Below are 12,204 nucleotides of genomic sequence, written 5' to 3'. Positions count from 1 at the left end.
TCATAATTGCATTTCTTGACTATCAATCTTGGAAAGGTGATTTGTCAAGATATCTTCACTACTTCATCTCTTTTCCCATTCTCGCGCTCTGAATTTTGTTTGTTTTTTTGGTTTTATTTGTATCTTCCCATATGAATAGCATACATATTTGTTAAGGGATTACAATCTTGAGCATTATGTGCTACATAGTGCTACCGTGGATTGGGTGAATATGGTGAATGAAATACTGAGAAAGGTGCTCTATCAAGTATATTCTTGCAAGTCATTTAACTTACATGCTTCATGAGCAGGAACCACCATCCTCAAGGCAATCGGCCCCACGGTTGATAAAAGCACCCAAGTTGTCTACAATGAGAACCCAAATGATGACCTCACGAAATCCAATGACTTCTCCTATGATGTTGTCGTAGTTGGCGAGGTTCCTTATGCGAGAGACTAAGGGTGACGACTTTAACCTCACAATCCACCGCCCGCCCGAAATAATCACTAAAGTGCATTGCACAAATCAAGTGTCTTTGTCATTGTAGTTTTCGGCCCGTCTGTTAATGATCAAACCATACATCCAATCAATTGACGCTCTAGTAAATTTTGCATGGCTCCACGGTAGTGAAGGCCAAGGTGTAGCCGACGTCTTTTTGGTGACTTTGGGTTCCATGGCGGGCTTGCTCGAACTTGGTTCAAGTCTGTTGATCAGCTCCCAATGAACATAGGCGATGCACATTATGATCCACTCTACCCATTTGGATTTGGCCTTTTAACTGAGCCAACACACTAGTAGAGAAAATTTTTGTGTTGACATAGGGTGCTATGGAGAGGTTATCAAGTGTTTTATTTTACCCCCAAAATGTGCCTAGATATATGGCTATGTATACTGAAAAGAAAAAAAGAAAAAGAATCACAACATGGTTTGTTTGGTAACTGAAATGTTTCAACAATATTCAAGACCAGTTTTATGAGCAATGACTACTAGTATTTGTACATCACCATTATGACATTATGTGACTATCTTCTACTTGGCACAGTTGCACTATAGAGCTTACACATGTATGTACACGAGCAACTCCAATGCTGCAACGTATTTCCAAACACCACGCACCTCTCTCACAAGTTAAAAGCACCCTAGGTCTTCGGCCACTTTCAACGCTATCCGATTTTGCAATGATAACCACAAAACCAATTTCTCTCCCTACCTCTCTGCACCAATCAACAAGGTCTTTTCGATTTTCAAATACCTGTAATCATTTTGTTATAGATTGTATTACATCACCATTCGGAAAAACGATATACTAAATTTATAAAAGTGTCTTCAAGTTCTTATTGTTGCAGTTGTAAATATGTAAGTCGTCGTCGGTCATTATCGGACAAACAAAATTAGAGTTTTCTATCGGGCTTTCTTGCTCTTCATTTTCTGACTCATAATTCAGTTGAAGCAAAGACAATGCATTTGGAGATGCACTACTAATAGGATGAGACGGTTCAAAGTAAAATTTTATAAAAAAAAAAAGTGGTTTAGGTTTCTTATACTCAGTATGCATCCAAAAACAATAGCACTTTGTTTAATATTGTAAACAAACTCACATTTTTGTTTGGTGTTTGTATCTGTTCATTGTAGTAATCCAAAGTATAATAGTCTTCTGTGTTCTCCCATTCATCAAAATTTGATTTTGAATTTTTTTCTTCATCCTCATTCGGTTGGTATTCATTCTCATTACTTTGGTATAATTGATTCAAATTAAAAGTGAGTGTTTGCATATTTATTGATGAGATAAAAAAATAAGAGGTTATTGAAAAAAAAACCCACCGCGGTCTTTTTCTTCTAAATCACATAGAGTAAATTTTAGTCAAAAAATATTTTGGGTACGTCCAATAAAAAATGAGGGTAATTTAGGAAGCTAAATATGTCTAAATTCATTTTTTTTTTAATTTATTTTAAAGTTGGGGTACGGGAGTGTTTTGTTGGGTATGTCCAAAATCACCCTTATTTTTTTCAGTTTATTTCGGTTAATTTTATTTTTATTTAAAGATTGGACATGTGGAGGATTAAGCTGGAGTGTTAACAAGCACATGGATGGACTGTGTGCAACAAATTCTCAGCCTCTAATAAAAAAAACAATTTCTCACTCATTGATTACAAAAAGTCGCCACCCCACCCTAACCTGATTTTTTGCTCATATTTTCTCCAAAGTCTCCAAACCCAATCAACTAATCAAGAAGCAACACATCTATATATAATATTTTGAAATCCAACTATTAATAACCGTTTTATTAGACTTACCAATTTGCCATCATCAAAATTTAAAGAGAAAATCAAAAATATTTGCTGAAAAAAAAAAAACAGAAAATGGCCTTTCAAATGTGTTTTTTTTTCTTCATTTTCTATGTTGACTAATGAGTAATGACTAGAATGATTCCCCATAAATCTCTTTTTTATTTTATTGAATTTTTTTTATTAAATAAAAAAACTAAAGAAGGAATTGTTGACCAATATTCTAAAGGTAAAATCGGAATTGCAAATCTAAAGAAATATGTTTATAGTTGGATCTCCACTATAGTTGACAGGTATTATTTTTTGATTCCGCTTGGAGCCCCTGAAGGGAATATGGCTGGGAGCAAAAAATCACTCAATCTCCTCTATAAATCCACTTGTTCTCCTAAATAAGTACCTTAATTAATATTCAGAAAAAAAAAATATTCAGAAACACTTTAATTAACGTGTCCTGACGTGTTATCGAAGAAAAAAAAAAACGTATCTTGACCAGTGACCACGTCAATTTAAGATGGCCAACTAAATAAGAGTTATATGATGACCAAGTTCAGATCGGCGAACTATATATATCCATCCCACCCCTAATGAAATTTAATTAGGTATAATTGAAAACTTCAGACTCCTCGAGACATCGACAAGCAATCATTACACATACTTTCACTTCAGATTGAAAAAAAAAAAGATGCCAGGGACTGTAGGCTGTAGCGTCCTTCACCAAGCTAAGGCTGATCGTGCCATGTCACTTTATAGTAAAAGTACACCCATGATCTCACCAAAGTCGTACTCCTTTTATGATGAGACCGTGTCGCCAAAGAGTACCGATGATGAACAACTAAACGACGATGATTTTGACTTCCGCTCAATATCCTTCAGAATGCCTCAAGGACAGATCAATCTCCAAAGTGAACGAAGCAGTTCAGAAAAATGTTCTTGGCTTCAATCTCAACTAATAGGGAACAACGTCAAATTCGACACACCATTTGGGAAGCGATATGTGACATATGTTGATCATACGGCTTCAGGAAGGCCTTACACCACATAGAAAATTTCATTATCGATAGTGTCCTTCCTTTCTATGGTAATACACATACTGACGACAGTTTTGTAGGCCATCGTACTACAAAAATGGTGAATGAAGCAACTAAGTACATAAAGAAATGTATGGGAGGAGGACAAGAAGATGCCTTATTATTTTGTGGTTCAGGTACTACAACACTACAACAGCCATAAAGAGGGTACAAGAAGTAATGGGCATCGCTGTTCCTTCTGTTATAAAAGGTTGATTGACATGGAAATGCTTAGAAGAGAATTGAGATCATCTAAGTACTCTAGTAGGCCTATGTTGGGGTCTTTCTCCGCTTGTCGTAATGTTACTGGAATTTTAAGTGATACCAGAAGTCTTGCTCGAATTCTACATGAACACGGTGCCTTTGCTTGTTTTGATTTCGCTGCAAGGTAAGAAAATTATTAAATATGAATTCGTTGCATTGCCATAAGAAATAAACATAAGACTGAAGACCATAATTCCTAATTATGCATTGAATTGTTATAGCTATTCTCTCTAATTCACTTCTCCTATAGTCTGATATGTTACAGTTCCCCTTCCAATATTATGCTTCAATTCTAATTCTGAATAGTCTTTAATTTAGATTACAGTTTATAATATCATTTGATCTTCCATTGCAGTGGACCATACGTCCAAATAGATCTTCGATCAGGAGAACTGGAAGGCTATGACGCTGTTTTTCTTAGTACTCATAAATTTGTAGGAGGCCCGGGTACACCTGGGATTCTGCTTATGAGCAAAAGCCTCTATTATTTGAGCTCTTCTCCTCCTTCAACTTGTGGAGGCGGAACAGTCTGCTTTGTCAATTGTTTCAATGAAAAGGTATTAATATTGCTATCGCAGCTGGAACCAAATGTGTTGGACTCTCTAGGAGTATTTCTAAATACTAGTTTCGGTGTCTAGTTGGTTTCTTCTTATCTGTTGGTGAAACTGACTTAGAGTTTGAGGATGAGTATTTATCTCTTTAGAGTTTGAGGATGAGGATGAGTCTTTATCTCTTTAGAGTTTGAGAATGAGTCTTTATCTCTTAGAGTTTGAAACCGACTTAGAGTGGAAGTGTGAGTCCTTATCCTATCTGGAACCGACCACCTTACCTCTATAAATACAGGACCTTGCGTCCAGATAGAGCATCCCCTGAAAAACAACAACTCACACCTTCAGAGAAACAGAACTCGACCCCATCCTATTCTTGTTCTCTTCTTCCTGTCAGCCGCCAGAAAAAGTTATACTGCCGTTCTAGAGAGTAGTTTGTTCTAGTGCAAAGTCAAACTTCATTAACCATTGAATCTGTGAGGAAGAGGCGCCCTTGCTGTCTTTCTCGCACCATTGAAGAAGGGCGAAATCTTTCCTTAAGAATGACCTAATCCGCCTTGGTTATTACATTATTCTGTCCTTGTCTCTTATTGTTTTTGTAGAAAATTTACGTTTTCACACGATAGAGGCAGGCCCGCCTTTCGAGTGAAGCAGCGACTCACTCGCTCATGACTCCGATGATTTAAGCGACCAGCGCTCAAAGAAAGCGCGACCAGCTCGTGGCTTTAACACATAAGCGCACCAGCCAGGAAGGAGAGAAGCCAGCCAGCTCCGGGCTTTTCTCCGTGGGCGCATTTCACGATAACCAGCGAAATTTTGGTTTTGGTATAAAAATAAAATCGGTCTTTTGGAAAATCTAACTTTTCCAAAACCAAAAAAAGAGTGATTACAAGAGAACAATTCTTTGTGAGTTGAGTGTTCATTCTTTGTGAGTGAATTGAGAGAGACTTGTGTCGATTACTCGGGACATCTAGTAAAGCTTGGAACTCGCGGTGTGGGCGTAGGCAAATTGCGAACCACGATATATCTCGTCTTGTGGTTTGTTCTTCTTTTACATTGATTGTTTTATTTCATATGCTTGTTATTTGATATTGAGAAGTGTTGGGATATTGCTTGGAGGTGTTGAAGTCTTGTCTATTGAGAAAGATCAATCTTTGTGTAGGATTGATCCGTTTGGTCAATGAGTAACGTTGTTTCCCGCGGTTAATTATTCACAACAGTTTTCTTTATTAAAGCACAACAATCTTAAGGAAAGACCAAGATGTCTACACACCGGTTGACACCCGCACCGATCAAAGAAACCAATTCGGAGTCATGGAAGTTACCGACTATGAGAAATCTTTGCACCTCTTGAATGCTCATGAACTTACCCAATGTGTCAAAGATTGAATCCTTCAATGGTTCACACTTCAAGCGATGGAGAGAAAGGGTGTTCACAGCTCTAGATGTACTCAACTATGCAAAGTATCTCACTGATATAGCACCCGTGGAGGGTTATAATGATTTCGAAAGAAATCACGCTGCTTGGCTCAATGGGAATAATGTATGTCGTCATGCTATTTTGAGTACCTTGTTCAATGAAATATTTGATATTTATTGTTCAAATAAGAATGCACATGACATATAGGAGAGTTTGAACAAAAAATACGTAATAGAGGATGCTGATACTTAGAAATATGCTATTGGGACTTTTCTAAAGTTCCAGATGAGAGAGGATAGAGATGTAACGTCTCAAATCCATGATTTTCATGTGCTGATTAATGATTTGAAAACTGAGGGTATTGATTTACCCAAAACTTTTGTTGTTGGATGTTTGATTGAGAAACTCCCCGAGTCTTGGAAACACTATAAAAACAGTATGAAGCATAAACGTAGACAGATGACTCTTGAGGATGTGATCATTCACATGCACATAGAGGAAAAGAACAAGACTCGGGATGATGTGTTGTCTAAGGAATTCCATTCCAAAGCCAATATCATTGAATGTAATCCCAGTAAATCCAACAAAAACTCTAAAAAACAGAAGTACAACAAAAATAAGAATTTCAAGGTCAAAGGCACTTCTTTTAAAAGGAGTGGTAATGCGGCAATGGAAATTGTTATGTTTGTGGTAAACTGAACATAGGGCTTTTCGGTGCGGACACAAGAAAGACAGCGATGATCCTCCCAATGCTAATATAGTTGGGGAGATGATATTATTCTTCTTTGTGGTGTCACAAGTGTTCATGGCCTTTGGGAAGAAGAACTGGGTACTAGATTCTGGTGCCACCCGCCACGTTTGTGGTGATGTTGAAGCCTTCTCAGACTACATACTAGTGAAAGATGAAAAGGTCTATATGAGTGACTCAAGGTTTGTTCTTGTTGAGGGAACATGCAAGATTCTTCTGAAGTTAACTTCAGGAAAAACCCTTTCACTTAGTAATGTTCTGCATGTTCCTGAGATTCGTCAGAATCTGATTTCTGTGTCCTTACTAGGAAAAGCTGGCATCAAGGTGACTTTTGAGAGTGACAAGTTCGTTCTGACGAAAAATGAGGGTTTTGTTGGGAAAGGTTATTGTAATAACAGTGGTCTTTTCATGTTGAATGTACTTGACAACATTATTATTAATAAGAATGAATCATACGCTTACTTGCTTGACTCTTTTTAATATATGGCATGGTAGACTAGGACATGTGAATGTTAGATATATGAAAAGAATGAAAGCATGTGGTTTATTGTCTAATATTTCTGATTTTTCTAATGATAAATGTGAGATATATCTTTGAGACTAAAGCCACAAAGAAACCTTCTTGAAGCTGTTTCTAGAGAAAAACTGGATTGCTAACTTTTATTCATACAGTTTGGGTGAATTCAGAAATACCATGTCTAGGGGGAAATTTTATTATATTACATTCATAGATGACTTCTCTAGGTACACCATGGTGTATTTACTTAGAAACAATCATGAAGCAAGTGAGATGTTTTCAAGTACAAAGTTTGAAGTTGAAAACCGGCTTAAGCTGTAAGATTAAAAGACTTGGTCCGATAGGGTGGAGAATATGAGTCTAACCCCTTCCGGGACTTTTGTGACAAGAATGACATTATTCATGAGACTACTCCACCATACTCTTACGAGTCTAATGGAGTAGCGAGCGGAAAAAGTAACACAAAAAAAGAGATGATGAATGCTATGCTTGTAAGTTTCGGAGCTTCCACGAACTTGTGGGGAAGCAATCCTATCTGCTTGCCATATCTGAGAATATGATACCCAACAAGAAAAAACAGGGAATAAGACACCATATGAATTATGGAAAGGTCATGTACCTAACTGAAATACTTTAAAATGTGGGGTGTCTTGCAAAGGTTCTAGTGAACGAACCTAAAAAAGAAAATTGGGACCTAGAAGCTGTTGATTGTATGTTCATTGGTTATGCTCATAATAGTCGCATATAGATTTTTAGTAGTAAAATCGATAATAACCTTGTCGATGCTAACACTATTATAGAGAGTAAAAATCTTTTGATTTCTTTGAGAATTTGTTTCCTTTGAAAATTGGCATTGAGAGGTTGGTTGCTCCTAGTGAACAACAATCAACGGATCCTGAAATTTCTGAACAAGATATTCGGAAGAGTAAAAGAGACAAGAAAATCCACCAATTTTGGTGATGACTTTTACACGTTTCTTCTTGATGATGATCTGTGGCGATATAATGAGGCAATGGAGTTCTCGAGATGCACCTTTACGGAAGGATGCTATAAACTTCGAAACTAGATTCGATTATAGCTAATCACACATGGGAGATAGTTGATCTACCTCACGGGCTAAACCTATACATTACAAGTGGATATTCAAAAAAGAAACTAGATGGTTCCATTGAAATACAAGGCTAGATTAGTAGTCAAGGGATTCTCAGGAAAAAGGCATTGACTATTTTGATACTTATGCTCCTGTAACTAGGATTTCGTCTATAAGAGTTCTAATGGCTTTAGCTGCTATTCATAATTTATTTATTCATCAAATGGATGTAAAAACTGCATTTTTGAATGGTGATCTTGATGAAGAAATATATATATTATGCAGCCGGAGGGTACTATAGTACCAGGGAATGAGCAAAAGGTATGCAAGTTAGTTAAGTCTTTATATGGGTTGAAACAAGTGCCAAAACAATGGCATGAAAAGTTTGACAGTGTCATGATGTCCAATGGATATCAAATAAATGATGCTGATAAATGTATTTACTTTAAAACTTTTGAAGTGAATACATATGTGATTATCTGTCTATATGTGGATGATATGTTAATTATGAGTCCTAGCCTTGATGTTGTGAGAAACACCAAGATGTTCTTATCCTCCCAATTTGAAATGAAAGATTTGGGAGAAGTTGATGTGATTCTTGGAATCAAAATAATTAGAAACAGTGATGGCTATATGCTCTCACAAGAGCATTATGTTGAGAAATTTTTGAAGAAGTTTAACTTTTATGATAGTAAGCCTGTGTTGACACCTTATGAGGCAACTAGTGAACTTTAGAAAAATGCTCAACATAGTGTCCTTCAGTCTAAATATGCCCAAATTATTGGTAGTCTCATGTACTTGATGAATTGCACTAGACCTGACATTGCTTATGCAGTTAGCAGGTTAAGCAGATACACTCATTAATCTAGCCGGGGAACATTGGAGTCGTTAGAGACTAGCCAAGTACTTGAGAGGAACAATGAATTATGGCATACGGTTTAGACAAACTCCACTTGTGATAGAGGGTTATTGTGATACAAACTGGATATCTGATTCTCATGATATCAAGTCCACTAGTGGTTATATTTTCACCCTAGGTGGCGGTGCAGTTACTTGGAAATCTTCTAAGCGGACCTTGATAGCTCGTCAACCATGGAGTCGAGCTTATTGCTTTTAGATAAAGCAAGCGCCGATTTGAGTGGCTTAAAAACCTCTTGGCAGATCTTCCTATTGGTACAAAACCGCCTCCAGCTGTACCTATGCATTGTGACTGTCAGGCCGTGATAGCAAAGGCAAAGAGCAAATTGTATAATGGGAAAAACAGGCATATTTGTCTGAGACTACAGTCTATAAAGCAACTGCTGGAATTTGGAGTTGTGGCTCTAGATTATGTGAGGTCAGAGTTAAATTTGGCCGATCCTCTGACAAAACCGGTTAGCAGGAGGCAAGTGGTTGATACGTCGAGGGGGATGGGACTTTTGCCTTAGATAGAGGGCGACACTGACGGCAACCCCACCTATGTGATTGGAGATCCCATGAAGTAGGTTCAAAGAAAAACAAGTCACCTAAAAAATAAACTCTAGTATGCTATTGTCTTTCTTTTGAGGCCCCACCCTATGATGAGATAACATTTTTGTATACTTTGTATAACTTGAATTGCAATGAGAAATGATGAGTTATTTTACTCTGATTGGAATCCATAGTCCATTTTATAATGAGATAGTGTATTTTAACTGCAATGCACACTTGATGGATATCCACCTACGTGAATGTAGAACTGGGTCGGTTCTTATGAGTATTCGGGCAAGTACTCTAGAGCATTCATGGAACACAGGCAGCGCAGGGGCCAAAAAGCGCAACACCGCAGAATTGGCATATAATGAAAGAGCAGTGTGGGTGCATGTGATCTATTTTACTACAAGGGAATGTTGGTTAAAAGATTTTTTAATCCACCACTTTCACGTATTATAAAACATGTTATCCTATGGAGTTCAAGCTTAAAAAGCGATTATCTTATGCATTGTTTTTTCGATTTTCTCTAGCACTTCGTTAACCCATTTCTTTTGTAATATCCTATTCCAAAATAGTGGGGGACTATTAGTATTTTGAAATAGTGGGGGATTGTTGGAATCTCTAGGAGTATTTCTAAATACTAGTTTCGGTATCTAGTTGGTTTCTTCTTATCTGTTGGTGAAACCGACTTAATTTTGAGGATGAGTCTTTATCTCTTTAGAGTTTGAGGATGAGGATTTATCTCTTAGAGTTTGAAACCGACTTAGAGTGGAAGTGTGAGTCCTTATCCTATCTGGAACCGACCACCTTACCTCTATAAATACTGAGGACCTGGGCGGCCCGGATAGATCATCCAAAAAAAAAAGAACTCACACCTGAGGAGAAAATTTTAACTCGACCCCATCCAATTCTTGTTCTCTTCTTCTTGTCGTTCTACCAGGAGAAAGTTATATTTTGCCGCTCTTAGAGAGTAGTTTGTTCTAGTGCAAAGTCAAAACCATCATTAACCATGAATCTGAGGAGGAAGGAAACCGCTACCTTTATGCACCATTGGAAGGGGCGAAATCTTTCCTTAAGGACAGCCTAATCCGCGCCTTGGTTATTACCTGTTATTCTGTCCTTGTCTCTTATTGTTTTCTTTATTCGCTTACAACAAAATGTGTATTGGCTATAAATACTTTTTGTGCGGTCCGAGTCTCACATCGGCAAGAGATTAAGAATAAGTGGATCTCGGTAAACTAGCTAGCATTGATGCCTTTTCAGATAAAATCGCACACCTTGTTAAGGTCCAAGACTCGTAGGTGGTTAAGCAGGAACAATTTCGTTGGTAGTTAGATCTTTGGTCCCAAGTAGCTCTTGATCACAATGTTAAAATCCAAAACATGCGGAATTTTTTTGTTCTTACTGTTGACATCAGAATTGCTATAAATTTGAATTGAAATGATTTTAGCTCCATATTCCAACCAAATAATCCTACTCGAGTTTACAGGATACTGTATACTACGACGATATTGAAGAGCGTGAACATGCCGGAACACCACCAATTGTTCAAAAAATCCGAGCATCATTGGCATTTTGGGTGAAGGAATACATGGGCAACCACCTAATTGAAACACGAGAAAAAATGTGGACAGATAGAGCACTCCAAAGACTATTGCCTAATCCTAATGTACTAGGTAACACTTCGGTTAAGCGCCAACCAATTATATCATTCCTTATCTACACAGCTTCACTGGATCGAGAGAAGGAAAGTAGAGATAAGAGTGCTTATATGTGGAGAGAAAGAGCAACGATGAAGGATAAACCTCTTCATGGACGACGGTTTGTGACAAAACTACTAAATGACTTATTTGGTATACAAGCAAGAGGTGGTTGTGCTTGTGCTGGTCCTTATGGGCATATCCTCTTGAATGTTGACAATGAACAATCATTGGCATTTCGTGCAGCAATTCAGAAGGTAGAAAATTTTGATTCTATAATTTTGTTCCTTTTTTTTTTGAAGTGTTTGAGAAATAGCTTGAATTTATACATTCTGATAAATAAGTAAATTAAGTTCTACAGTACATAGAGAAAAGTGGTTTGTAATCTTAATCTAAACTGATCGATTATTAAATCTTAATTTCCAGGGACACAATGGACTTAAACCAGGATGGACGAGGATCAGCTTCAGTTACTGCATGTCCATCACCGAATTTGAATTTGTTCTAGCTGCCATAGAATTCTTGGCAATGTATGGTCAGAGGTTACTCCCTCTCTATAGCTTCAATTGGAAAACTGGAGATTGGACATTCAGGAAGAATGTTCTGAAAAATGTTGAAGGAGAGGAACATGTATTGAATCTAATTAAAAATCTCAAAGTGACTGGCACACAAACACTTGGTGGTGGTGGCGGTGGTGCACCATGTAGTTATGGCTCAAATGATTCAAGCGAAACTGGTGGATATGAAGATAAGTACAAAATGTACCTTGAGACCGCAAGCTACGTTGCTCGATCCCTCCCGAAGTTCCCCCCAAAACGACGGGTACCCGAAGGAGTTAATCCAGATTTGATAACGTTCAGAATCTAAATTAAGCGCGCCATGTGAATCTGTAGTATGCATCTTTTATTGGTGTTTCAGTATCTTTTTAAATTGTTGGTTCCTCGTCCTTATATGGTAGGAAACTAGTGTAATCGTGAGTCTTCTAGTTACACTTCAATCTCCTACAATAGGCAGGAGAACTAGCTCTTTCCTAAGCGCTAGGGGAGCGAATTTATTTACTAATACTCTAATACTATGTCTTTGGTTGTGTTATGAAAAACTTTAAAAAATGGGTTGAATTTAATGGAAACAC

The 12,204-nt window shown here is 37.4% G+C and overlaps 1 pseudogene across 1 annotated transcript; it reads left to right on the top strand.

Moving 5' to 3' along the window:
- The first annotated feature begins 2,855 nt into the window (after nt 1-2,855).
- LOC147501070 (uncharacterized) lies at nt 2,856-12,002 on the top strand (annotated as a pseudogene). Its single transcript, XR_015221216.1, has 4 exons — nt 2,856-3,721; nt 3,953-4,154; nt 10,862-11,329; nt 11,499-12,002. The product of XR_015221216.1 is annotated as an uncharacterized LOC147501070 (transcript).
- Nucleotides 12,003-12,204: the final 202 nt, after the last annotated feature.

The sequence above is a fragment of the Coptis chinensis genome, chromosome 4 (genome assembly GCF_015680905.1).
Source record: "Coptis chinensis isolate HL-2020 chromosome 4, ASM1568090v1, whole genome shotgun sequence".
NCBI lineage: Eukaryota > Viridiplantae > Streptophyta > Magnoliopsida > Ranunculales > Ranunculaceae > Coptis > Coptis chinensis.
This window is presented reverse-complemented; position numbering and strand designations above follow the sequence as displayed.